The sequence below is a fragment of the Ahaetulla prasina genome, chromosome 2 (genome assembly GCF_028640845.1).
Source record: "Ahaetulla prasina isolate Xishuangbanna chromosome 2, ASM2864084v1, whole genome shotgun sequence".
Lineage (NCBI taxonomy): Eukaryota > Metazoa > Chordata > Lepidosauria > Squamata > Colubridae > Ahaetulla > Ahaetulla prasina.
Genome location: NC_080540.1, coordinates 252,525,281 through 252,552,687, shown reverse-complemented (window position 1 = coordinate 252,552,687; position 27,407 = coordinate 252,525,281). Strand labels below are relative to the sequence as shown.

General features: G+C 39.7%; 1 long non-coding RNA gene across 1 annotated transcript; it reads right to left on the bottom strand.

Moving 5' to 3' along the window:
* Positions 1 to 1,726: 1,726 nt before the first annotated feature.
* On the bottom strand, positions 1,727 to 26,029 carry LOC131189753 (uncharacterized). Its single transcript, XR_009153118.1, has 4 exons — positions 25,643 to 26,029; positions 24,313 to 24,367; positions 11,568 to 11,639; positions 1,727 to 3,384 (listed from the first exon to the last, which is right to left on the bottom strand). It is a non-coding gene; the product is annotated as an uncharacterized LOC131189753 (long non-coding RNA).
* Positions 26,030 to 27,407: the final 1,378 nt, after the last annotated feature.

Sequence of the window (27,407 nt, the reverse complement as noted above, 5' to 3'; positions counted from 1 at the left end):
TGCTCCCAATGCTCACAGAAGAGTTGCAGGTTCTGAAAAGGGTTAAGAGACGTCTAGGGTGCTGCTGGAGGAAAATGAAAAATGGCTCCAACTGGACACAACTTAGAGCTACTAGTAGGGCCTATCTTGTGGCAGTAAGAGTGGCAAAACAGCATTATTTCTCCACTCTAATTGTATCTGCAGAGTGTCGCCTAATGGCCCTGTTTCGAATCACAAGGACCCTCTTGGGATAGGAAGGCTTGGATGATCCATCTTCAAGGCCGTGCAGAGAAATATATTCAACACCTGATGGACAATGTGGCTTGGATTCATTCCTAGTTGAAACTATGCATGGTGGAGATCTATGTGAGATGCCTGGGGAAAGATCTTGTTCAGATATCTGGTATCAGTTTGATCCTGTTGGACCTGAGGAAGTGAAAATGGAAAGGGTCCTCAATGTTCAGTGTACAACAACCTATCAGCTAGATCCTTGTCCCTCCTGGCTGGTGAAAACCTCCAGGACTGTGACTAGTAGGTGGGACCAGGCAGTGATAAGTTCATTGCAGGAGAGGATTTCCCAGGATGTTTTAATGAAGCCCTGGTTTGTCTCCTTAAAAAAAGTTACTTGATGCTAGAGTACCTGCCTGGATAATTTTTGTCCAGTTTCCCATCTTTCTTTTTTGGTGATGACATAAAAGGTAATTGCTTGGCAGCATGAGGGGTTTGGATGAAATTGATTATCTGGACCCCTTTCAGTCATGATTTAGGCCATTATAGGACAGAAATAGCATTGGTCACACTTGTGGATGATCTTTTAGAGAGTGGAAGGAGTGTTCCTTGACCCCTCAGCAGTCTCCAATACTATTGATCATGGTAGCCTTTGGGGTTAGCTACAGGGGCTGGGGCTGGGCAGCACAGTCTTATGCTGGTTTGGCTCCCATCTCCAATGCTGGTCCCAATCAGTGTTAGTAAGGAGTGAGAGATCCAACCCATGGCTGCTCTTTTGTGTCATGCCAGTCTTGGTACTCTCTTCACTCCTTTTTAACATCTAGAAGAAGCTACTGGGTGAAATTAGCCATCAATATGGGTTAAAACATCATCAGTATGCTGATAACACTCAACTTTATACCTCTACCCCAGTGAGTCAAGTAATGCTTTCACTGCCTTCTCATGGTGTCTGCAGGCTGTGGTGGCCTTGATTTGGGGGACAACAGGTTTCAGCTGAACCTTGGCAAGACCAAATGGCTTTTAGTATATGGAGCTTCAAGATCTGGGACTTTGATATCCTATGTTCTGGATGGTGTGGTACTACCCCAGACAGACCCAGTTCACAACCTAGGGGTCCCTGGACTCGTATCTCCTGCTTGAAGAGCAAGTAGCAGTTGCAGCTAGTAGAGCCTTTGCACAACTTTGGATTGTGTGCTAGTTATGACCTTTCCTTTGTAGACCTTCTGATCAAATCTTCAGATACTCTTAGGGCCAGAAATAAAAGCGGGGGTTAACAGTGATAATCTTGGAATAATTTCTTGTAGCCATCCCTCTTTTACTTTTATTTTCACCTTCAGAAAGTTACTTTTGATTAGGCTCTCTGAGATTAGAAATTTCTGCCACATAATATGTAAATTTTAAGCAGCAATCTTGCTATGGCTTTATTTTTGGCATTTATATTTGTAATGCATTTGAATTTAGTAGAGAAAGAATACTAAAATATTTTAAACCAATAAATATAAAAAAAACACCTCCAAAATGTTGGTTACTCTTAGAGCTTGCATATTTATTGAACAAATCCTACTAAAAGAGCTAAAATACATTGAGTGTTAGTGCATTATTAAAGATCACACTGTTACAAAAGCCAACATTTTCAGCAGTACACAACTGCAATTATACATAAATGCCACAACTGCTGAATACTGTTTTTTGTTACATGTATATACAGCACAATTGACTTACCTAAACTACTAGAAAAAATGTGCACAAGAATGGGGTAGGAGGAAGAGGGAGAGAAAATTAAGAAGTGCAGTGCATGCATTGGCATTTAACAGTCAGAAGCTAAATGGTTCTGGACAAAATCTGTCCAGTAAAAGGAAGAGCCGAAAGACAGAAGTTATATAAAAAATCAAGGTGGGCTCCCAGACTGTGTCTAACACAACAACATTCCATGAATAGATGACATTGTTTTGTTTTGAAAATTGTTTCCTAATTTCCTGGGAGCAAGAACAAAATTGTAAAATCCACATATTGGAAATACTGTGGAAATACCTTAATTGTTATTTTAAGAGTTCCCATTTCTGCATGTTTAAAAACAATAAATTTAATCCGTTTTTAAGATGATATTAAAAACATGCTAAACCCCCCGTTTAAAAAATATGTCTTTCTAATGTATTAAAAAAAAAGACAAGAAAAAACCCTTAAAGATCATAAAAAATTATTGCTGTTCTTCAACCAAATTACTAAGCAGAATGGCAGAAACAAAAATTGTAGTAAATTACAGTTTTGTGATTGCTCCCGCTATCAATGCAAGATTGTGAACATACCCAGGTGGGAATCAGTTCCTTACTTGCTATATTAGGAATTACTCACCCTACAACACTGAATAAGAAAGCCACACTGAAGACACAAAGAAACAAGTCAGTCCAGTCTAAAGAACGAGAACAAAGTACCAACACCTTCTTAGAACATGGAAATTAAAAATAACTCCATCAGAGCTACCTTGCCAAGGAGCATGTTTAAAGTCCAAAATAGCACCATTCATCAGTGTCTCAAATCCCGTGGCAGCATCTCAGTCACTTACCACAAGGAAACCATGAGTTTCATACTACTTCTATACATCAAAAGAGTACATGGATAAAATATAGAGATATACAGACAATTGATGAAAATAAACTACTAGGCTTGTTACATCTAAAATGAAATAAAAGGGGGACTCTCAGCCTCTGCAAGAAGCAGTTAGGAATCATGGAAATGGAGAGGCAGCAGTTTACCAGTTGCATGTGGTCAGTTGATTTTGGCTAGTGGAAGACATTGCTGTGGTAGAACAAGGCCTGAAGGCCCACCTGTAGTGTTTGTAAACTTGGGTTCACAGTGTGAAATTCTGAGAGCTTTTACTTGAGTCAGAATGGTTAAAAACCGGTTTATGGTACATATATTCCACTGTAATTCTCTAAAGCAAGGCTCAGAGTCCCGTACTTTTCTTCTTATGATTTACAAAGAAACAATTCCCGATATATGACACCATGATGACCTCATCAACACCCATACACCATATTTAATACAAATGAGGAGTAATGATTAAAAAGAGAGGTAATAGATTTTGTTGAAATGGTGTCCAGAGCCATTCGCTGGTGTCAGGAACAGAGCGGTCTCATTCTTTTTGCGGTTAACTTCCTTTGGGATGGGAAGATTGTCCTATATAAGAGAGGAAGGAAGAAGAAATCAGTTGCATTTGTACAAAACCTCCTCAATATAAACTCATATCTCACAATCAACTGCAACATGTTCTCCCACCCAAACATTAGTACCAACATTAAAATGAGCCATTTCAAGCATATCAAGAGAATCTCAGCTCAGAATGATCCATTATGAAGCCAGAAAAGATGTTCTTATAATTCCAATTAGAACATTTCAGCTATGAAATAGTTCATACAGTTAACCAAAAGAATATGGAGATGTGATTTCATTTTAATTTTTTAATGTGGTTCTTTTAAGTTTTCAAATTTCTGGGTATAGATAACCATGGCTGATCTATACATGATAAGTACTTTCTTCACATTCAGATTAAGCAAGTTCCTGTGTAGCATATATGTTTCTTTACTGTCAGAAGATATAGAAGCAGAGTTAAATCTTGGAAGAAGCACAGATAGACTAAAGATTTGGGCAGTGTGACAAAATACTCTGTTATGCAGTTCCTATTCAGCTGTAAAAACAATTGCAATCCTGAAATTCTGCCATACAATCATGAGATAAAAATCCCATGTGACTATTCTAGGATCTGCAAATACAGTTTTGTTCCATATGGCCATTTATATATGCCTCCTCTGTGAAAAACAAAACAGGCCTCTTTAAGTTCTGATTTTTAAAAGCCCATTTATTCTTTTATTGTTCCTTCATAATATATGGTGTTCACAAAACTGAATGACTTGAGCTGTTTTCAACAGACTTCTTTGCTCAGTTTGTTTCTTTGTATAAAATTTGACCAAACACCATTGATGATAAAGTCCTATTTTACATAGTCTGCGGACCATTTAAACTGATGAAGTCTTTAATAGAAGTATTATAAGAAACTTGTTTGTACTTAATAAAGTATAGTGGATATTCAAACAACCCTACTAAAGTTTGCTTTATAAGTATATTAATTGGTATGGAAAAAACGTTCAGAATTCCGGGGGTGGGGGGGAGTTTGAGATACAGGTGGTGTTTTCTTCACCTCTTCTAGACACAGGACATGGTCCAGAGGATAGAAGTGAATGACTGATTATAGAGACAGTATTACCGGGAATAGTTTAGATAATTTCCAACGCCTGTATTCTATTATTTATCTGATTCCAGTCTAATTTCTGCGATTTCTGATATTGGAAGCTATTCCAACTATACGTTTTAAAGATAAGATCTTGTTGTGGTTGCCTTCTCAATTTAACCATTAATTAATAGGCAGTTTTAAGATATTTCAATTAGTGTGAAGAAAAGAGTTTGTGAATCTTATTACTATGTTTGGAATGAGTTCAGGTTTGATTCCATACAGCAGAAGGTTGAGGGGTAGGCTCTACAGTTGCACTTTAGAGAGAGGTTAGCTGTGTTTGTTCTTGGTAATTTGATTGTTTGGGATGTGTGTTGGAAGGAGGTGTGCTGATTGAAGGGGCCAGGGTGATTGGCCCAGCCAAATTACTAATACCTGCTATGTACTGTTTGGGGAAGAGAATGGTATAATTGTAAGTCTGCATCCTATGTAAGGCTCTTGGACATTAAAACAGAAGGATAATCCAGTTGTGAATGAATCTGCAACGGTAAGGCAGGAAATACTGAATTTGCCATTACAGGATAATGGAGACCAGTAAATCTGTGCCAATACACAGTTCCAGCTTAATGTACACCTTATTGCCTTACTAGGCTTCAAACTGTTGTTTCTAAATTCCCCCAGGTACAGTAAGATTTTTTTTATTCACAATTTGGTGGTAAACAAATCTGCAGATTTGGCGTCTATTACTGAGAACTGGTTGTGTGCCCTCACCGAAATCTGTTCTCACAGGCTTTGATCCTTTATCAACCTCAGTGCCAGAGCCAATGTGCGTTCAGGTGTGTTCATCTTTAAAGTCACTGTATTTGCAGCCAGGGAGTCTGCTCTTGAAGAAGTGGGGTGTGAATGTCTTTATCTTAGATTAGGTCACAGGGACAAGCTAGAAATGGTATTAATATATTGACTATTCTACTGCCCAGAAGAATCCCTGAGCTATTTGACCAGGTCTTTGGGCTAGATGCTGGGCTAGGAAGCACTCAGGAGTTCATGGTCTCCATGAGAACCGTAGACTTAGCCCAACTAATCTTGAACATGAACCATGCAATTCCTATTAGCTCGTTACTGTGGTCAGATCATTTTCTATTGGAAAACTCCCCAAGTACCAGAAAAGACTGGTGGTTGCCACTATGACTGCCTTCCAGGGATGATTGGACCAACTGCAGTGATCTTCCTGAGTCACCTTATTGTTTCTGGTAGGTACTTGGGGAGTTTTCTAATAAACCTATGAACAATTCAGAACCTAATAATGGAAGGGAATCCAGGACCCTAGTGAGCTTGCTCTTAAGCAGTCTCTCTCCATACCCCAATCCCAGGTGACACATTGAGGGATTCTGGGAGACATAGCAACAGAAGTGATGCCTGGAGTGTAGTCTGAGGGAGACAAGAAATGAACAGACTGACCATTCATTTCTCACTCAGGCACAGTCCGTGGCTGTAAGAGAAATTAACTGCCATTACTTCTCCTATTTCATTGGCAGACTGCATATATAAATAAAGTAATCTGTTATATAAATAAAATATTTGTTCATGCCACTGGATCCTCTCCAACCCTTACAATTTATGATTCTGATTCAAAGGCTGCATTTGGAGAAGGTTGCTTCTCCAGTTTCCCCAAGATTCAAAAGTCCTTTTTTGTTGCCCTGTATACTAAAGGGGAAGGTGCAGCAGCTAACTGTCCTTGGCTGATTTTCAAAAAACTAAGCAGGGTCATACCAGATGAGTACTTGGAAGTGACCATTCAGAAACTATAGTACTTGAAATTGAAGACAATCTGGAAGAATACAATGGAAAAGCATTATGATACGTTGTCAAATAAACTATGTAGACTCCAGGAATAATGCTGAAGTGCTAAAGGGAGACTTTATCTTCTCTGGATGGCAGGTAATGCCTAGAAACTTTAATGTATATTCGAAGCTTCTAGGTCAGTGTTGGCGAAGCTTTTTGGCACTGAGTGCTGAAATGGAAGCACGCACCTGCATGCCAGAAACTGAAAGACCAGCCACCCAGCGTGCATGCGTGCACCGGGAAGATGATCTTCCGGTTTCTGGCACATGCATGTGCACCGCCACCTGGTCTTCTGGTTTCTGACATGCATGCGTGCATGAAGACCAGCTGGCCAGTGCGCATGTACATGCCAGAAACTGGAAGAGTGTCAATGAAGCACCCCCCCTCCAGCCCGCAACCGAGAACAAGTCAGCACAGTTCACCTGCCACTTCTGCCAAGGGAGCGTGACCGCTTCCCGGTCAGCATGCCTCTTATCCTAGCGCCAGACAGATGTTCCTCCCACACAGACTCAGCTCCTGCGCAGCCCCGCCACCCCAGAAGAGCAGCAGCAGCGGCCACAGGATAAGGGGCAGGAGCGACCAGCCAGCCCCCACAGCCACTCCCCCGTTGTCTCCATGCTGAGGAGGTGCACTCTCCTTTGGCCCTCCTGGAGCAGCTCACCTCCCTGATGGCGGCTCCTCCTCCTCCTCTAGCATCACAGCCAGAAGTAGCAGTGTGAGAACCACTGCCTCACCCCTGGCAGGAGCAGCCACCCAGCCAATAAACACTGCGGGCTGCCCGAGAAGACCAGGAAACAGGAAGATCATCTTCCCGGCATGCATACACGCACTGGGCAGCTGCTCTTCTGGTTTCCGACGCTCCTGCGCAAGTGAAGACCAGATGACCAGCATGCTGGAACCCGGAAGAGCAACAGGCGATGGCTCATGTGTCCGGAGAGATGGCTCTGCGTGCCACTTCTGGCACGTGTGCCATAGGTTCGCCATCATGATTATAGATCATTCCTTTGAATTAAAGCTTTAATTCTGACATTACTAGGCTCATCTGTAATATAATTTGCCCGTAGAGCCTAAGCCTTTATTATGGAAGTATAACTGAATCCCACAGAATTGTTGCAATGGTAGCATTCCTCATTTACCCATCCTGAACAATAGACAAAATTAGAGGGAGGGGAAAAAAGAAGCTGAAAAATCACAGGGAAACAGTAAGATGGTATACAATTATTTTCCTACTCAGTTAATCCAGAAGCATGGGTGCAATGTGATTTTTAAATGAACCTCTTAGCCTCTTCAAAAATAGACACTTAAAGGAGTCCAATCCTGAATAAAATAATAAACTAAGGAATTAGCATGACTAGAAAGCCTAATATAAATTGGGCAAGACAGATGGAAGGAATTGACTCTGAAGCTCCTCACAAACAGAGGAAATGTTGCCTCTTTCCTGCAACCATAACCAAAATCGTACATGACTCATTCATCTCCTGCTCTTTTAAACATATTCTATAAACTAAAGGCAAGAAAACAATGCACAATGGTCGGAATCCAGGAACCATGTTCTTCCTTTACATTTCTGATGCATCATGCCAAGACATAACCTTGATGTATTATGGTGGGAAGGACCCAATAGAGTCATGGCTTTATCAATTGCCATTTTTGCAGCCAGCACGAAATCAGGCCCGCCAACATCCCCAAGAAAGTACATTAATTTTCTTATGTCCAATTATGTTCAATTTCCAACTTAAATAAATGTAATGTAATCTGATACTTTATAAACCATATTAAGTACAGGTACTCCTTGAGTAACTATCGTTCATTTGGCAGCCATTCAAAGTTATGGAAGGATTGAATGAAGGGTACTTATGTCCTATCACCAAAGTTATAGCTGTTGTAGCCCCCCACAACCGTATGATCAAAATTCAGGGGCTTGGAAGGTTGACCACATTTACAACCACAGAAGCGCTTGTATGCTTTTGAATGGTCACCGATAGCCAAAACTATCTGTATTTCACAGTTGGAATATACACGGATTCTAGGAGTATAAACAAGTTGCTTTTTAACCAGTTTGTTATGCTTGGTAGCAATTTCATTCCCAAAATATTAAGCCATCAGTAAATATTTATTAAATATGGACAAAATGGAATTATGTTCTTTTTTATAATAATTATATTGAACATTACAATTAAAATGGTAAGAATAGAAACTAAAAAAAAAGATTAAAAAAGTAGAAAGTGAAAAAAGAACAAAAAAGAAATATATAAAGAGTTTATATAGTCAAGGTTTTCTCTTTATATAGGAACTTCTGGCAAAGAATATGGAGAACTGAAGATGACCATGATGGAATGAGGAGCCAGTAAATGGACCAACTCTTCACAATTCCTCTCTGGACAAACTGGGGTCACCCACATTAATTCCAGTTTTTCCTTACAAGGAGACTACAAAGCAGAGTTCTCCCGCACATTAAAACTTTGGCAGATGTAGGGTCAGTATTGCAATCAAAAACACAATTTGGTTCCTTCAAAAGGATACTGTGCCACAAAGTTTCTTCCTTAATGATTTTTGGAAACTGCTTGTTAATTGCTTTTTCCATATTAGGAACCTTTCTAATGATAAGTTTCACCATACCAAATGAGTTTTCTTCAAAGAAGTTTTATATATATTTTAAGTTTTTCTTTTTCTTTCTTAATTTGTTTTAATACAAGAGGGTGATTAGAACATTGATTTAAGATAGTTACAAACACACTAAAAAACCAAATGTTTTGAAATAAGATATTGAAACTAATTGTAGGAATTCTTCCCACGAGAAAATATTGTTGTTTTTAATACTTAAAAATATGATAAGATGGGATTTGGAAGATTCAACATTAGAGGGCGGAGAGAACCAGAAGGAAAGATTACAATTAAAGAAAAGCACTTGCATTCGATTACTAATACAAAATAGAGCAAAATATTTTAACATTGATTGCACTGAAGGATATTTGTGAACAATGGACCCAGAAGTTATTTGAAAAATGTCTGCCACTATAAATAGACTGTCTTTGGAAGCTGTTATAGAAAAAGAGCAACTTTTACTGAATAGCACTAAGGCTGATTTGAAAGTGGGTTTAAAAATCATGAAGTATGGGAATAATGTGAAAGGTGATACCACACTGCAACTACAGATGAAACCAGTTGATGTCTCACCAAATCAAAACAGTGACCTGGATAATTTTCTTATTTTGGATTTACAAAAGAGGATTCTTAAAAGTTTTGAAGAATTTTGTGAGAAGAGACAAAGAAAAAAGAGAAGAAATCCACTTTTAGGACATTATTTATGTGAATTAATGATCAAGATTATTAAAAGTAAAGGAAATGAATATAAAGTTGGTTTATATGATGATTCAGGTTAAAATAGATAAGCTATTATCTCTGGTAACCCTGAATAGATTTTGGCTGAACAGAACTGAATGACTGATGGGTTAAAGATTTGTTTATAGATACCTATATGGTTTTTTTAAAAAAAGAAATACATAAGTGCTTTTAAAAGAAAGTTTAAACGATACAACAAAAGTAAAAGCAAAAAAATATCATTTTAACAGTAAATATTTACAATTCTATATATAGTTATTTAACTTAATTATTATTTAAGCATCTACCGTATATATATATATGTATCTATATCTATCTATCTATCTATAGATACACACACACACACACTTATATAACTATCATGGCTCTTTTTAACCTACTGCAGTTCTGTATTTCATTATATTTGTCCATACATGAGTCTATATCTATAATCTGCTCATAGGTGGCAAGGACAATCAGCCCTCATCCACTGAGTAACAGGGGCCATATATTTATATTTCCAAAATGCAAAATTTTGGCATAAGTGCACGTAGAATTCATTTACATTGTCCAATTGTCAAATCCAAGGTTCTAGTTATGTAGTTCGCAAAAAATTGTATCTTTTGTTGCTTATGTTTATATAATCTCAAAATCTCTCAAAACTGAAACATTGAATGTGTATTTTAAAGAAATATCATTCTTTTACATCTCAAACAAAATGCTGGTTTTCATAGTCCTTTTTTATACCAATGTAATGTAGTCCAAGAAATGCTGTAGGAATTTAGCACCCCCCCCCTAGAAGAATGACATATTCTAGGAAATATTTAAAAAAGCAGAATATTATACCTTCCTGGATGAGAAAAGGAGAAACATGCTCTTGGAAAGCGGCCCCCACCTTTGGCTATTAAGCCCCAGAAAGACAAAAGACATTTTATCTACAACACAGAAGACCTTCAGCTCCAGGGTGATGGGATTAAGACATGGCCCTCAGGACATGATAGGATTAGCCTCTACCCATTTCACCACATGGCACCTGGAAAGGTTACATCAGCCAGCAAGGCTAGCTAAGACCCCCACCCCCTGGGAGTCTGACAGCCAATCAGGATACTCTTCCTGTGCCCCAGAAAGTTCAAAGCTCAGAAAAAGCATAAAACCAGGGAGCACACCGGATCTCAGCCCTTTTCTGTTCAGGATCTCAAGCCATGTGATCCTGGCCACCATTAAACCATCTTTTCAAGCAGCCTCCATGTTTCCAGTGTCTTTGTCCCCACTTGGAACTGAACCCAGATGGATATTTCTTCCAACAATGCTAAATACTTTTTGTTGTGCAAGTCATGATCTGAGATTTAGTGAAACTTTTTCTATAAAAGTTAAAATACTGTCCCTTTTTCTAGGCAATACAGGACCACTAATTCTTTATTCTACTTATTTTAGGATCTATATGTCAAACTGATTTATTGATAACAAATATCAATAGAAACTAATAGTGCTTTTTTTTTAGTTTTAATGGATTTAACAAGTGTTATTTCAGTGTCTCAGGAGCTGAAAATGCTTCTGGTCCAAACAATGTTGTGCTGTCTGTAAATATTGCCACTGGGTGACATCTGAGAGATGAAACTTGTCTTACAATACATTTAAAGTTACCCAGAAGACTAATATTTACTATTCATCTATAATGCAACCACAAACCTATGTTTTATTACTAATTTATTACTAAGATTTAAATTGGTTATACATTACTTGAGACCAAGTAATATATGAATATTAATGGTAACATACAAATATGCAAAGTTTTCAAAAATGTTTTTGCATTTTGTTATATATGTAGTTGTCCATGTGCATATATACGCTTTCATGCACACAATACTTTCAGCATTCATTCTCTAAAATTGTAAAATAATCCCAACTAATACTACACCTTAAAGCCTTTTTACTTAAGGAAAGATTTTAAGTAATATATAAACAAGAATACCTTAATAAATCCTCCATGTCCATGGTTCATTGGAATATGTTTCTGGCTGACTGTGAACCTTGGATGATAAACCTATAGGTAATAATCACATAAAACAAGCAGTTGTCATGATTTGTCTTTGGATAATTGATCATTAAAAACACAAAGATAGTATCTGTAAGGGCCTAGCCCTAGGCTTAGGCACTAAGAGTTTGACACACTTCTCATGCAAATACCAATGCTTTTTTGCTTAACTTGATCCTGTTTTTCTCTAATTCTTCACTAATCTATAAACAGGCTAAAGCTTTGAATCAGTGGTAAAACTGATGCTTTGTATCCCAGCTTCAAAGAAGACATTTGCAAGGTACAGCCGAGATAGACTGACTTAAATCCTGGACAGCTGTTGCCAGTTAAAGTAGATAATATTACATGAATCTACAGACCCCTCATATCTTAGACATAGACTGTTTTAACTCCTCCCCTTGGGAAGCATTGCATCCAAAAGCAACTAAACAGTTTTTCCCCTCATGCCATCACTGCTGAACATCTAATTCCGACATCACTGTCTTATATTTAAGAATATTTACCGAAGTAATTGGGCTGTATTACTATTATCCTTCTCATCTTTCCTATTACCTTCTACTCATTGGTGAAATCCTCCAAGGTCTGCTACCAGTTCGCTGCACGGTGCGCACCAAACATGCACTTTGTGCACAGGCGCATTGCAGGCACTACCACACAGCACTGAAAAAGGAGGCTTAAGAAGCCTTTTCTAAGGTAAGTAGAATAGCGAGGGGGGGAAACAGCTGCGCATGATTTAATTTGCTAGAAAGCAGGATTTCCTGCTTTCTAGCAAATATAAATCACGCAGTACAGCTGATCATCGGAAATACCGGTCGTTGGAACCGGTAGCATTTTTTACTACTGATTCGCCTGAACTGGTAGCTTTTATTACTACCGGTTTACTTGAACCAGTCTGAACTGATAGTATTTCACTCCTGCTTCTACTATTGATATCTTATTATTATACTACTTTGTTGTCTGTTGTTTGTATGTACACTGAGAGTTATGCACCAGAGACAAATTCCTTGTGTGTCCAATTACACTTGGCCAATAAAAAATATTGTATACTGTATAATTAAAAATTACTGTCTTAACTAACATGCTTTATATAACCCAACAAACATTTAAAGCCAGAGTTGTGTTCTTTATCCATTCTTTGCTTTGGTAACATTGAATATTTATTTATTTATTTATTTATTTATTTATTTATTTATTTATTCATTCATTCATTCATTCATTCATTCATTCATTCATTCATTCATTCATTCACTCACATTTTTATACCGCCCTTCTCCGAAGACTCAGGGCGGTGTACAGCAAGTAAAACGACAATAATACAAAAACCATTTAAAATACCATAACAAAATTAAAAATCTAATTAAACTGCTGTATACTTAAAACTATTTAGGTAAAAAATACAAAAGATAAAAACCCCTGTTAAAAACCCGCTAAAATCCCCAAATATTAAAATCAATCAATCAGGCCAGCCCCGCTTGGTGAAAAAAGAAAGTCTTGAGCTCGCGTTTAAAGGTCCGAAGATCAGGGAGAAGACGGAGTCCCACCGGCAGCTCGTTCCACAGAGCTGGGGCCCCCACAGAGAACGCTCTTCCCCTGGGGGTCGTCAGCTGACATTGGTTGGCTGACAGCACCCTAAGGAGGCACTCCCTGTGAGAGCGCACTGGACGCACCGGACAATGGGAGGGAACTGGCGGCAGCAGGCGGTCCCGTAAATATCCCGGTCCGATGCCATGGAGCGCTTTAAAGGTGATAACCAACACCTTGAAGCGCACCCGGAAGACCACCGGCAACCAATGCAGCCCGCGCAGGAGAGGTGTTACATGGGAGCTATGAGGCGCTCCCTCAATCCCCCGCGTGGCCACATTCTGTTCCAGTTGGAGCCTCCGGATGCTCTTCAAGGGGAGCCCCATGTAGAGAGCATTGCAGTAATCCAGGCAGGAAGTGACGAGGGCATGAGTGACTGTGCATAACGAGTCCTGGTCCAGGAAAGGGCGCAATTGGCGAATCAGGCAGACCTGATAAAAAGCTCCCCTGGCGACGGCCGTCAAATGATCTTCTAAAGACAGCTGTGCATCCAGGAGAACGCCTAAATTGCACACCGATTCCCTGGGGGCCAACGATTCGCCCCCCACATTCAGCAATGGGGTAAGCTGACTGTGCCGGGATGCCGGCATCCACAGCCACTCCGTCTTGGATGGGTTGAGTCGGAGCCTGCTCGTCCCCATCCAGACCCGAACGGCTTCAAGACACCGAGTCATCACATCTACTAATGACTTTTAGAAAGCCAGCTTGGTATATGATTAAGGCAACAGGCTAACAGGCTGCCACACTACGTAAGGAAGCAGGGGAGACTTTTAACTTTCCCTGTTGGCTTCCCCACCAATTATGCTTAGACAGGGCAGAAAAAGCAGATCTGTTTTTTATATTAAAAAGCTATAAGGAGAAAATTAGCATAGTAAAAGGTTAAAGAGAAATGTAGTGGAAAATGGAATTGTCTTTCCAATGTTTACAGGATGGAGATTTCAAATGAATCCCTAAGTCCTTTAGTCCAGGGGTCCCCAACCTTTTGGACTTCAGGGACCACCAAGTTCATAGTTTTAAATCCCGCGGACCACTAATACGAATCCAGCGCACCACTTGCTGAAGTGCCTGGACTTCCCAGTGATGGGATGGGGTCCTTCAGGCACTCTCCCTCCTCTCTCTCCCACTCATTCTCTTTGAATCCTTCTGTCTCGTTCTTTCTCTCTCTCTCATTCTCTTTCCTTCTGTCTCTTGCTCTCTTTCAGTCTCTGTCTCTTTCTCTCTCTCTCTCTTTCATTCTGTCTCTCATTCTGTCTTTTTCTCTTTCATTCTCTCTCTCTCTCTTCCAGTCTCTTTCTCTCTCCCCGTTTCTCTTTCTCTCTCTCGCTTTCTCTCTCTCCCCTCTCTTTCTTTCTCATCTCTCTTCCCCCTTTCTTTCTCTCCCCCCCCCTCTTTCTCATGGGCCAGCCAGTGTCTTGGGGTTGAGAGGAAGTCAATCATCCCCCCAAGAGACTGAGGTGCAGGAACCCCAAAAAGGGATGGAAGAAACTTGCAACTTTGCAGCGCAGCCCTCGCTGGCTGAAATGAGGTAATAGTGCAAAGGGGGGCAGTGCAGGCGGGCTGAAGCAATGGTTGGAGGGAACCCTGGGCTGTTTCTTCCCCCTGCTGTAGCTTCCTGTTGGCTGAATCCACCAGTGGCTGTCTCCGCCCCTCGTCCTCCCTTCCCAGTCACTCCTTGCCTGGCAAGGGAAGGGGAGGGGGGATGGAGATTTGCTCCATATTCCAGAATGGGAGCGAAGCTTCATCTCTTGCTGGATCTTCCTCTCTCTCCCACTCTTTCTCATGGGCCAGCCAGTATCTTGGGGCTGCGAGGAAGTGAATCGTCCCCCCGAGAAACTGAGGTGCAGGAACACCAACAAGGGATGGAAGAAACGGCCACAAGATCCAGCAAGAGACGAAGCTTTGCTCCCATTCTGGAATATGGAATGAATGTCCATCCCCCCTCTCCTTCCCTTGCCAGGTGAGGAGTGACTGGGAAGGGAGGGCGAGGGACGGGGACAGCCACTGGTGGATTCAGCCGACAGGAAGCTACAGCTGGGGGAAGAAACAGCCCAGGGTTCCCGCCACTCATTGCTTCAGCCCGCCTGCACCGCCCCCCCTTGCACCATTACCTCATTCCAGCCAGCGAGGGCTGCGCTGCAAAGTTGCAAGTTGCACGAACCTCCCTCAAAGGCGGAGATTTACAGCCCCACCATGAGCTGCCTGGCCATTCCCATATTCCAGAGCTCTAGTTACAGGACTGGCCATTGCTTATCCAGAGCAGCTCCTCCACCCGGGTGCACTGCGGACCACCAACATTTTCTCGCGGACACCAGTGGGGTCATGTTCTAGGGTAAACTACAACATATCCTGTAGCTATATGTGCTACACATATAAACTTCCCAAGAATTAGTTCACAATACTGCCATAATGGATCGACCTTCTAGTCATATTCATCTATAACTGGTGTCGTAACTTAAATCCCTCTGTATGGTATGCTCCCGAATCTTCATTTTTTGTTTTGTTGAATGAAATATATTTCATGCTGTAGTTTAATGTTGCTTTCAAATGCAACTAGGAAATTTATTTGACATACAAACAGATATGGCCATCTATCAGAAATGTTCCAGTTAATCTTGTAGTGTTCTATGACTTATGCCAACTACTAGAGTGGCCTAATTCTATTTCAATAGTCATTCAGAAGAATCCAGAGCGAGAACTTAATTGACTTTTCTTCACTGACAGCCAGCTAGATAATAAAAATGAGCTTTGTCTGTTTGGGGAAAGTAATTACAAAGAGTAATAATGCACATCTTCATTAATAAAAGAACTTTAGAATTGTAGGTTGCCATGACAGTATCCTATACTGTCTTCACTTGATTATTGTTCTTTTGTTCTAGTTCTTCCCTCTATCTTCTCTCTAGAGCTTCCAAATGAGACTCTCAGGGAGACATGGAACTACTAGTCTTATCTTTCAAGTGCTAGTTTGGTGTCCATGGATGTGTTCTGGTAGTCTTCTGCCTGTCTATTCTATAGAATGGTCGTAACAGACCTTACCCCTATATGTTGTAGATAGCTCCTGTTTTTTCTTCTTGGGCTTTTGGTTTAAAGATTCTGAAGGGTTTAGTTGGCTTGTTTAGTTGCCATGTGGTTGTAATAGTCTGTTGCTGGTTTCTGAGGTGTTTTTGATGTATAGCAATGTTATCTTTTTCATTGCTTGTGTCTTGTCATAGTACTTAGGATGAATATGCAGTATAGGCAGTTCCTGGATTAAGAACGAGATCCATTTGCTATGTCTGTCCTTAGATCACATTTTAAGTCAGAATTCATATTTACAAATGGGCTGTCTGTTACTGAAAATAGTGAACAGCTTTCTTCTCCTTCAAGCTGATGAACCCTTAAAACTGTGCAATATTTTCATGAACCGCTGAAAATAGGTTGTATTCTGAAAACTGGTAGCTTGTCCATAAATCAGATGAACCTTAACCTGGTACCTGCCTGTAGTTTAACAGGAACAAGGAGCTAGTACAGTAGATAATTATCAGCTGATTTCAGTTTGGTTCTGGAGACCAACAATCCACAACTGAGTACAATCTACTGTATGTTCTTGACCTATTGCAGTGATGGTGAACCTTTTCGGCATTGAGTGCCCAAACAGGAACGTGTGTGCATGTGCATGTGCATGAAATCTGAAGACCAGCTGGCCAATGCGCATGTGTGCGCCGGCCAGCTGGTTTTCGCATGCGCTGGAGCACCAGAAACCAGAAGAGCAGCTGGCCGGTGCACTCATGCATGTTTTTTGAGTGTTTTTGGCCATTTTTCGGGCCATTTTCAGACCATTTTTTAGGCTATTTTTTGGGCCATTTTCAGGCCGTTTTCCAGGCGGTTTTCCATCCACTTTTCGGGCTGTTTTTAAAAACAGCCTGGAAAATGGCCTGAAAACTGTCAAAAAAGACCTGTTTTTTGACAGTTTTTTGGGCCGTTTTTTGGCACTCTGGCACCTGTGAAAACCAGCTGCACGTGCCCACAGAGAGGACTCTGCGTACCACCTCTGGCACACATGCCATAGGTTCGCCATCATGGACCTATTGCTACAAGTTAGTCCTCAACTTATGATTACACCACAATTGGGAATTTCTGTGATTAAGTTGTAAGTTGAGTCATCACATGACTAGACCCGGGTTTTATGATCATTGTTATGATTGTTGTAAGTTGAGCCCTGCAGTCATAAATTTAAATCCAGCTTAACTAATGGCATTTTTTGTGGAAACTGGCAAAAAATGTTTCAAATCGCAGTTGTGTGACTGCAGGACAGTGCAATTGGTTAATGCATACTGGCTACCAAGAGCCCAAATTGTGATCATGTGAATGCCACAGTCATTAAGTAAACCCATTGTTTACTGTGGAGCAGTTTTTGCTGGAAATTGGAAGTAAATACCAGTTTCCAACAAAAATGGCATAAGAATCGGTCACATGACCAGGAGGCATTGAAAATGGCCATAAATGTGGCCAGTTGCAAAGTACCAAAATGCAGTGACCTGTTTGGGAGGGAGGTTAACATCAGAACTTTAAAGCTGGGTTCTAAGTCCCTTTTCTGTGGTCCATCGTAAGTTCCAATGATTGCTAAGTGATTGGTCCTAAGTCAAGCACTACTTTAGGCAACTGCCTAAAATACTAGCTCCAAAATATTAATCTAATATAAATACTTGTGACCTTTAAAGGACAAGAGCCTTTTTTGCAGCAGGAAACGTTATTTTTTCTTTTTAAATCCACCAAAAATTTAGTGGTAAAGCTGTATTATTTTTGCTCCTTTCAGGAACAGTGTTTGAGATGCAAAGAGAGATGCAACAATATAAAAAAATAATTACAAAATAATCAGAGCAACTCATTATGGAGGTCACATGTAGGCAACCAAGATCATAATTAACGGAACACAAATTTTAACTTTCTCATAAAGGCCACTTAAAAGCCACTCTCTTTTTGACAGAGCCATGTACTCCATGTAGAACATTTTATAAAGTAGGAATCTCAGCAGAAAATTCTCCTGTATTTTGAAACTGATAAGAGATCTCCTCCAATACTAATCTATACCTTTTCCCCATTCTCAATAACCTGACTATATCTGAATTACTACTAATCAATATTGAAAGGTTCATTTTCTTTTTATTTATTTTACAATGCATATAGTCTGTTTCAATCAGATCCGATTTTAAGGCTCAGATTTAATCAACTGAAGAATTAAATTGGACAAGGCAAACAAAATTATCTACAACTTCAGTGTGTCTGTATTTACCTATGAGCTGATGGCAAACTTTTAAGGACAAGTATGCTTTCTCATAGTAGCTTTCCTCAGTAGAATTAGGCCAGTGTACTTTTTGGCTCAATTACGTGTACTCTATACTAGCAATCAATGCTCAGCAGCAAGTGGCTGATTTTTGGACTAAAAGAGTGAATGCCATTGCAAAAGGTCTCCATGATGAATGCTTGTTGCGTTTCTATTGGTTCCTCTTCTCTGGCTCTGCATATTTCACTTACTTTCTTCTACTATACAGTTTTCCTTGGTTCTTTGCATCTAATATTTGAAGCCACTAAATATCCGTATTATCAGACTGGAAAAAACGCAAGTAACTAAAACCAGTATAAATTTTCCTCTGAATCTCAAAAGCATCCTTCATACTTTTTGCATTTTTGTTTTGTAAAACAAACTACCAAGTTGACATTCTGATCATTTTTAACATATAACCATGGGAGAAATTGTCAGGAGGATCGATATACAGATAATATGAACAAGTATCTGATATCCTCAGGAAATTTCTTGCAGATGTGAACTTAGTGAGTGAAAAGCAGTCTTGTTTACACATAACTTCTTCACTTACATTGAACTTGAAGGGCTGAGTTAGAGCTCACTGATAAAATGCAGACTATGCATATAAGAAGAGTCTGCATCAGTTCCTGCAATCTTCTGGAAAGAGGATCCCATTTGGTAAATTGGGAAGGAACTCTGAATGCTCAGAGAGACTGCACATGAAAGAGCGAACATACAGCTTTCAGATACGTTGAATGTGAATTTCTCCAAATACTGCATGTTAATGTGGTCTTGTGTGATGGACAATTTCCAATGGATCAGGCCTATGGAGAACCAAGACTGATCAGGTTTTATTAAAACCAGTCACTAGACGTAGTAGTATATGTAGCTTTACTGGCAATCAGTGTTTGGATATAAAAATGTAATCAAAGAATATCAGTCAAAAAGAAATACTAACACCAAAGAATAATAGCCAGGGATGAAAGTCAAACCACAGGGGATGCACAGCTGCATAATTGGAAAAAAGGGTGAAAGCTGCAGACTAAGAACTGGAACACAGCACAAACTCAGAAGGTAAGTCGTAAGTTAAAGCTTAGGACACAGAGTTGCAAAAATGTATCTACAGTTTATATGAGATTGTAGGGCATAGTATTTTAAAGCATAATCTTTAATTTCTGAGAAGAAAAAGAATTACTGAAGAATTACATTAGTACTTGTGTTTCTGTCCAAGAGCACAAGTTGAAATGCATGAATTGTGTACTACTGTGCACTTTGGATGCTTGTTGAAATTGTTATGTATTTTTCAGATAAATGCAAAAACCATGTCAAAAAAATCAAAGTACACTTTGCATTAATATCTCTACCAGACAAAACCAAAAAGGACAAGGAAACAGTGAATTTATGCCAACACTTGGGCAGCACCATGGCTCAGTGGTTAAGACACCAGGTTTGTCGGCTTGAATAGCCAGCAGCTGGGATTCGAGAGCAGATTGCTGCATGATGGGGTGAGCTTCTGTTCTCGCCTCAGCTCCTGCCAACCTAGCAATTCAGAAGCATGCAAATGTAAGTAGATAAATAGGTACCACTTCAGTGGAAAGGTAATAGTGCTCCATGACATCATGACTGTGGAAATGTCGTCAGAGAGCACTAGCTCAACAGCCTTGAAAGAGAGATGAGCACAACCTCCTAGAGTCGGCAATGACTAACAGAATAAAATCCGCAGGGACTCCTTTACCTTTTCTTTATACCAACACTTCTACCTGCATATCAGAACTTCCCATATTTTCTTTTAATTGATCTATACAATACAATACACTGGTCTAGAAACCAAGAGACTATGAGTTCTATCTCTCCATTAGGAATAAAAGCTGGATAGGCGAATTTGGGCCAATCGCTCTCTCTCAGTCCAACCCTCCTTATATGGTTGTTGCTGTGTGTAAAATAAGAGGCAACAGTATTAGTTATGTTCGCTGCCTTGAGTTATGTATAAAATAACTTGTTTTTTATACATAAAAAAGTCTAAACCCCATTACCTGGGGGGAATTTGAACCATTTGATCCAGAGGTAGAAAAGCTCCTCATGACTGTGTGCTCAGCTACCTGTGTTCTGGATCCATGCCCATTCTGGTTAGTTAAGGCCTCCTGGGAGGTGGTAGATGGCTTGGCCCACATTGTTTTTAATGCTTCTTTTTGGGAGAAGAGGATACTGCCTGCCTTGAGAAGGCAGTAGTGTACCTCCTTCACAAGATGCCATCCTTGGATCCAATAGTATTAGAAAATTTTCATGTAATCTCCAACAATCTTTATAGAGAAGGTTGTGGACATTTGTAGTTGGTGCTCAGCTACAAAGGGACCTGGATGAAACAGATTAACTGCACCCTTTTTTGCCTGGATTCAGGCCATATCACAGCACTGCAACATTGGACGTGCTTGTAGATGACCCTTTGAGTTCAGGAAGAATGTGATGCAACTATTCTGGCCTTCCTGGATTTCTCAGTGGTTCTCAATACCATTTACAATGTTATCCTTCAGGACCAGTTTCAGGGGTTGGGAGCAAAAGGCACTGTTTGCAGGGGTTTCGGAGCTTGAATCTTTTGCCTTTCCTTTTTAACATCTACATGAAATGTCTGGGGCAGCTCAGTATGCTGATGATACCCAGCTATATATCACTCCAGGTAGCTGATACTGTCGGAGTGCTGGACAATTGCCTGGAGACTGGGCAGAAACTGGCTTCAACTCAACACCAGCAAGACAGAATAGCTCTCAATCTTTGGCCTACATTAACTTTTTACTCTGAACTGGGTGGCACTACCCTGGACTAAGCTGGTGTCAATTTGTGGATCCACATAGACTCAGGACTCCTAAGCAGGTGGCAGATGTAGCTAGGCAGGTCTTTGTAAAGAGTCACCTTGTGCCCTAACTGTGCCCTTTACTGGACTGGGATTCCTTGATTATGGCAACTCAAGCCCTGGTCATGTCCTATCTAAATTGTTGCAATACTGTCTGTTATATTTGGGGCTGGCTTTGAAGACCACTCTAAAGTAATAACTAGTCCAAAATATTGCAGCAAGTGATGGGTGCCTCTAGGTTCATTCATCTTGCACTCTTGTTGCACAAGCTGTTCTGTCTCCCAATTTCCTTCTGGGTGCAGTTCAAAGTGCTGGGTATTAACTTTAAAGCTTCATATGGCACAAGACCAGGTAATCTGTGGAGCTGCCTTCCCTAAGGATATATGCCCATCCTACTAGATTGAATAGGGTAGGCACACACCTAGTCCTTTTCTTTAAAACTTTTGGGTCACAGGAAATATGCCTTCCCCATGGCAGCCTCCCCCCACTTTAACTTTTTGAAAAACACTCAAGCCTAGTTTTATCTCCCAAGTGCTGGGATAGGGTGAGATTGCTGAGATGAATGGGAAAGTTTAGCTGTGGTGCCAAGCCTTTTGGTTTTAATATTTTTATTGTAAAAATGTGCTATTTTATTTTTTGGTTGTGAGTTGCCCAAAGTTTGGTACAAGCCGGGTGGCTTTATATTATAAATAAATAAATATTAAAAAATCTAGCAACTGTAATAAATAAGAACAATATGGTTCTTACAGTGTCTTCGAGATGTTTCTGAATTTATCCAGATTTTAGGAAATGTCTATTAGGTGAAATATAGACTAACATATGAAGAGATGCTCATGAATTCTAGTGTTCCTCGGTCTTCTGGAGGCAACTAAACATTTGCATGAAGTTTTGTACAGATAAGAGAATAAATTGATGACCAAAATAATAAGAAACTTGAATTTGATATAGAATTAAAAAATTGTGAATAAGATGTCAGGCTTAATGAACTAGGCAATTTTATAAAAGCAATTTTTATGATGTAGAATTAAATTGGACCCCTGTGATTCTGTTACAATCTATAAGCCACTGAATTCAACAGAGCTTACTTCTATGAGAAGAGTATTGCACTATAGTATTATCTCACCTATAAATAATTCTAATGCAATAGATAAGTTCTAGTTCTAAATAACTTTTTAGGATATGAACTTTTCTTTTAAAGAAATAATTGTTCTACAAATATAAATTCTAGAAAATTGTATGGCATTAGCTAATATGCAGCTATGTCAGGACAGATACATAGCTGTGGTTAGTTTTATTACAAGCATGTTCAACTGACATTTATTAACTCCTGCTGGGTAGTGAGATTTTGTCATCCCAATTTTAATTCTCAGTAGCCATTTTGCTTTCACTAAACTAAGAATCTTGTCTAATGGGGTAACATAACTCCAAAAAATGTAAACTGAAGGAATCTTAAAATAACCATAAAATATATCTAATATCATCCAGTGAAGCTCTGTTTCTGCAATATAAGTTTTTCTTATACTGTTCCTCCTGCAGCTTCATTACTTCCAACAAATAAAAAAGTGGATTTTTTTAGGGAGTGGGAGGAGAAGCATTGAAAGGCAGTGTGAATTAGAATTCCAGTTGCCAGAGGTGCTGACATACTTAGAGATAACTTAATATGCACAAACAAGTTTGACTTTCAGTTTTCTATTGAAAAAATGTATTAAATGATAAGGAAAAAACCTCCTCAAAAGGAAAAGAGCATATACAAATTCTTGAAAAGTACTCTTCTTTATGTTTTCTGGAAAGTTGGTCCTGGAAAAAAAACACCTACTATGTTTTCTTAGTTTTATTACATTGTAACACAAACCAGTCCAGTTCGTATTTGTTAAGAAAACAAGAGTTTCAAATATGAAAAGAGTGAAGTATGCATACAATTGCAATGTCATTCCTAGTTCACATTAAAATATTTATAAAATCTCTTGCTTTTTGCCTCTATTTTGTAAAGCTTTGTGACAATATAAATGTAATACAGGTCAGATTTAATCTATTGAGTTTATGGCAAACTAAGTTAATTCAAGGGTGATCAATAGTGTCTTCTTCTGATGCTAATGACATTATCACTAAACAATTAGTACAGCAAAGAGATTGCCTTTAGCACTTCCAACTTTTTCCAAAATGGCTTACCAAATTTTATAATAGGTATTCCCTTACACTGCTATTTTTACAAGGAAAGTGGGAAAGTGGACTATCTATACCATTATATAACTTATATTACTGATATTCTCTCAATTACACTGATTAGTACACATGATACTAAGTCTTGGGTCACTGTTTTGATTTTATTATTATTATATAATAATATAATAATCCTGGCATCAGAGATTGCAATAAAAATTCCTTATGGGTACCAATTTAATATGAAAAAATATAAAAAGAAGAAATAATCTTAGTAGTATTGTATTACAGGAAAGGAAAACACATTATAAATGGTATATTTTCATGCAAACATTAATACACCATGTAGATAATTTAGTCTACTTTGGAAATTAAAATTCATTTTTTTTACAAAAGTATGTCAAATATTCCTTGTCAAAAGATAAAACAATTCTTTTCAAAAGATTAAGCAAATTGTTTTTAGCAAAATCATAATATATCAGATATTTCTGTTGTCAACTATGATTGTTTTAAAAATGTACTGTACTGGATATTCACATGCAATTTGTTTTTGTTTTTTAAAAACAAACCCTGTTGCATGCTTTAATGCATACGATATATTGAAATAAATTCTTCAAAAAACCCTAATTTTAGGAAGATAGACTGCAAGCTTCCATTCCTGAAAATGAAAAATCTATTCACAAGGACTTTTCAAGTGCATTATTCATTGCATGGCAAATCCCCAAAACCTCAATACATGCATTTTAAATATGTCTTATTAAGATGTGTTAAAATAATATGCCAATTTATTTTTTTAATTAAAACATTCTTACCATTCTTGCAATCTTTTAAGACTCAGAAATTCACTGTCAGCAAAATGAAAATTCTCTGCAAAAAAATTGAAAGAAGAAAGAAAAACTCAACTCATGTCACCAAATAGGAGGCAACTTGCCCAATGACTTAAGAAAACAAATAACCTAATAGTTAAGGAAAAAAGAAACCTTGTAAAATCATTTGCTCTCATATCCTTTCTTCATCCTGATCCCTTAGTCTGAACTGTATACTGGATATTCCACAGGTTTAAACCTAGCACAAAGGAGTTCAGGCTATCTAGATCTGCAAAAATAACCCCTCTAACCCAAAATAAACATGTTATAGTTAGCATATCAGACCCACATTTCTTTGAAGTACAGCATGGATTTAGATCACATCTACTTGGAAAAAAAAGAGAAGGCAAAAATAGTGCTTTTTGTGTCAGCTGCATAGCTTCTCCATTGTTCTCAGACATACTACCAGCTGTCTTCCCCCTCAATGAAGATTGCAGGATTACAGTCACACTTTCAAAACGTAATAGCCTAGAGAGGGGATATTTTTGGAAATGGCACTGCATTACATAACCTACCTCAAGCACTAAATACATGCTTACACCTTTTCCCTGAGAAGACTATGAACTTCAACAAAAAAATTGCCTCGGAATTCATTAAATTTGCTGCAAAACAATCAGCTGATTTACAGTTTGCAGAATACAGTTACACTGACCTCAAAGTGATTTTCCTTTTAAAAAGTAATATGCAGCCTGAAACTTCTATTTTATCATAACCAGCTTTTATTAAGCAAAAACCTAAACGGGTTTGAGCAAATGAACGTAAGGTTGGTGGGTTTTATTAGAAGAAAGGGGAGAGGAAATTCTACACCAAATGTGTTTCCATTAAAAATCATATTTAATCTGATCATAATTCATGGAATCTGCACTAAAAATGCATAACTGGAAAAAAAAGAAGTCATTTCAGACTTTAGTGCTGCACATTCAAATTTGTAGAAAGCTGTTGCAGGAAGAATTGCCTGTTTCTAAAAATACACCCAAAGCAACCATTACTATCCAAGCTTCTAAATCCTCCCTTTACATAGAAAGACAAAGAGTTAAATCTACATATGTTGTATTTTCCCCTTCTTTATATAGCCTTCTATGGAACCACAAAGCAAGCAAAGAATAAAAAAGGGAAAATCCCAACGACTCCACTAGAGTCCCAATAAAGTAGAGGAGAAATGGTAGAAAGGATATTCCAGAAAGGAAAGGAAACCAGACAAAGAAAGGGGGGGGGGGAAACAGGGAAGAAATCTTTTCAAAAGATTCTGCATTGGGGATAAAATGCATATACTTACGACAAATTCCCCTTCTCACTTTCTCTCCTTTCTACATGATCTGAAATACAAATGTGAGTTTAAAAGGGGCAGCATGCTATAGAAAAGAATTTATAGAAGGGGGAAGAGAGAAGGCTGGGTAAGGGGTGTGGGAAGGAATGACTGCACCTTTTTCTGAGTGCAGCCTTGGAAAACGGGGGAGGGGAGAAACGGGGTGGGGGCAGCAGCAAGAGGGGAAAAACTCGCTCTCTTTCAGGCTTTGGTTGTCTATGCTAGTTATATTGAACAATGAGCTAATTCTGATGGTAGCTGGCCCAGCGCCAAGCTCTCCCCTGCTCTCTAGAGCGCGCGAGCGCGCGCCCTTGTACACACCCTCCCCCTTCCCTTCGCTGCTGCAGAGCCAGACTGCTTAGTCTGCAATAATCTATAGCAAGAAGAAACCCCCGCTTCCCTTCCTTGCCTTCTCCTCCTCCCGTCTAGCAGCCCTAGAGCCACCCGACCAATCGCTAGGCACGGACCAGGGAATGCTGGAAACCCAGCAGCAGGGCAAGGTTGGCAGAAAGGGGGAGATCTCGAGCTAGGTCGCCTCCCCTCCCTTCTAATTATTGTGTCAGAGGCCCAGAACTACCTCTCCGCCCGAGTCCAAGGCTGGGTCAAAAGAGAGCACCCATTGGTGAACGTCGCTGTCGATCAACCCCCTAGTTCCCCAAGCCCCTACCCCCTTCGCCGCCGCTGCTGCTTTCCAGACAAATAATAAAGAGCAGAGCTGGCTGGCGGGCTGCCAAGCATCAAGCCCGGCCAAAGAGCTGCACAGCCACGGCTTGGCGCCAAACCTGAGCTGGAGGGGTGCGGGGAGAAGGGGAAAGAGGCGGAGGAGCGCGGCCACATACTGTAATAATAAAGCGGCGGCGGCGGCGGCAGAGGGCATCTGAGGAGACCGGGAGAGCGACCAGAGGCAGCATGTGTTGCCGCCTCGCCTGTTTCTTCTGCCTGATATAAAAGGGGGGAAAAATGGTGCCCAAGACGGCTGGCCGGGGGCGGGGAGAGCAGGCGGAGCGGATGAGATTCGGCGCACTGACCCAGAAACGCACCATATCGTGAAAGGGAGACGAGCGGAGTGGGAAGGGGGCGCAGAGACCTTCACGGGGTGATGGAGGCAGAGAACGCCCATGAACAAATTTCACGGGAGATTGCATGCAGTTTAGATTCGAGCGAGTTTTTGGGGAGGGGGATTCCTGATTTAACTTCAGTTCGTTGAACAAGCCAGAGTGGCTGGGTTCCCACACAAAAGCCATCAACCAGGTTTGGCAAAGGCTTTGTTCACCTAACCCCTTCCGGTAAAGCGAAATCACTTTTTTTCGTAATTGTCCAGTGAGAAGTATAAACCCAGCTGTAGGTTTGGTTAGACTGACATACATCCAGTTGCCTTCACCAAAGTGATCAAGAATCGCGGCCATAGTTTTCCAGGAGGTGAAGGAAGCGGCAAACACCCGGCAGAACGAAGGGCTGCCAAGAACTGGGCCGAATTTTAAGGGTGGCTACACTATGCAACAGTTTGGGTCAGCACGTTTTGCTATTTCTGGGTGCACTTTTCTTGTTCTGTTGGCATTGCCAGATAAAGTATGTTTTTATGATGTCCTAATTTACATGTCAAGAGCAACTATCAGATTAAAAAATAACAATATTGTTTATTAAATTGATATGCCACTTGTCCAAAGTGACTGGGTTGCTTACAATACAAAAAAAGCACAAATATAAAAATCATTAAAATCATTAAAATTAACAG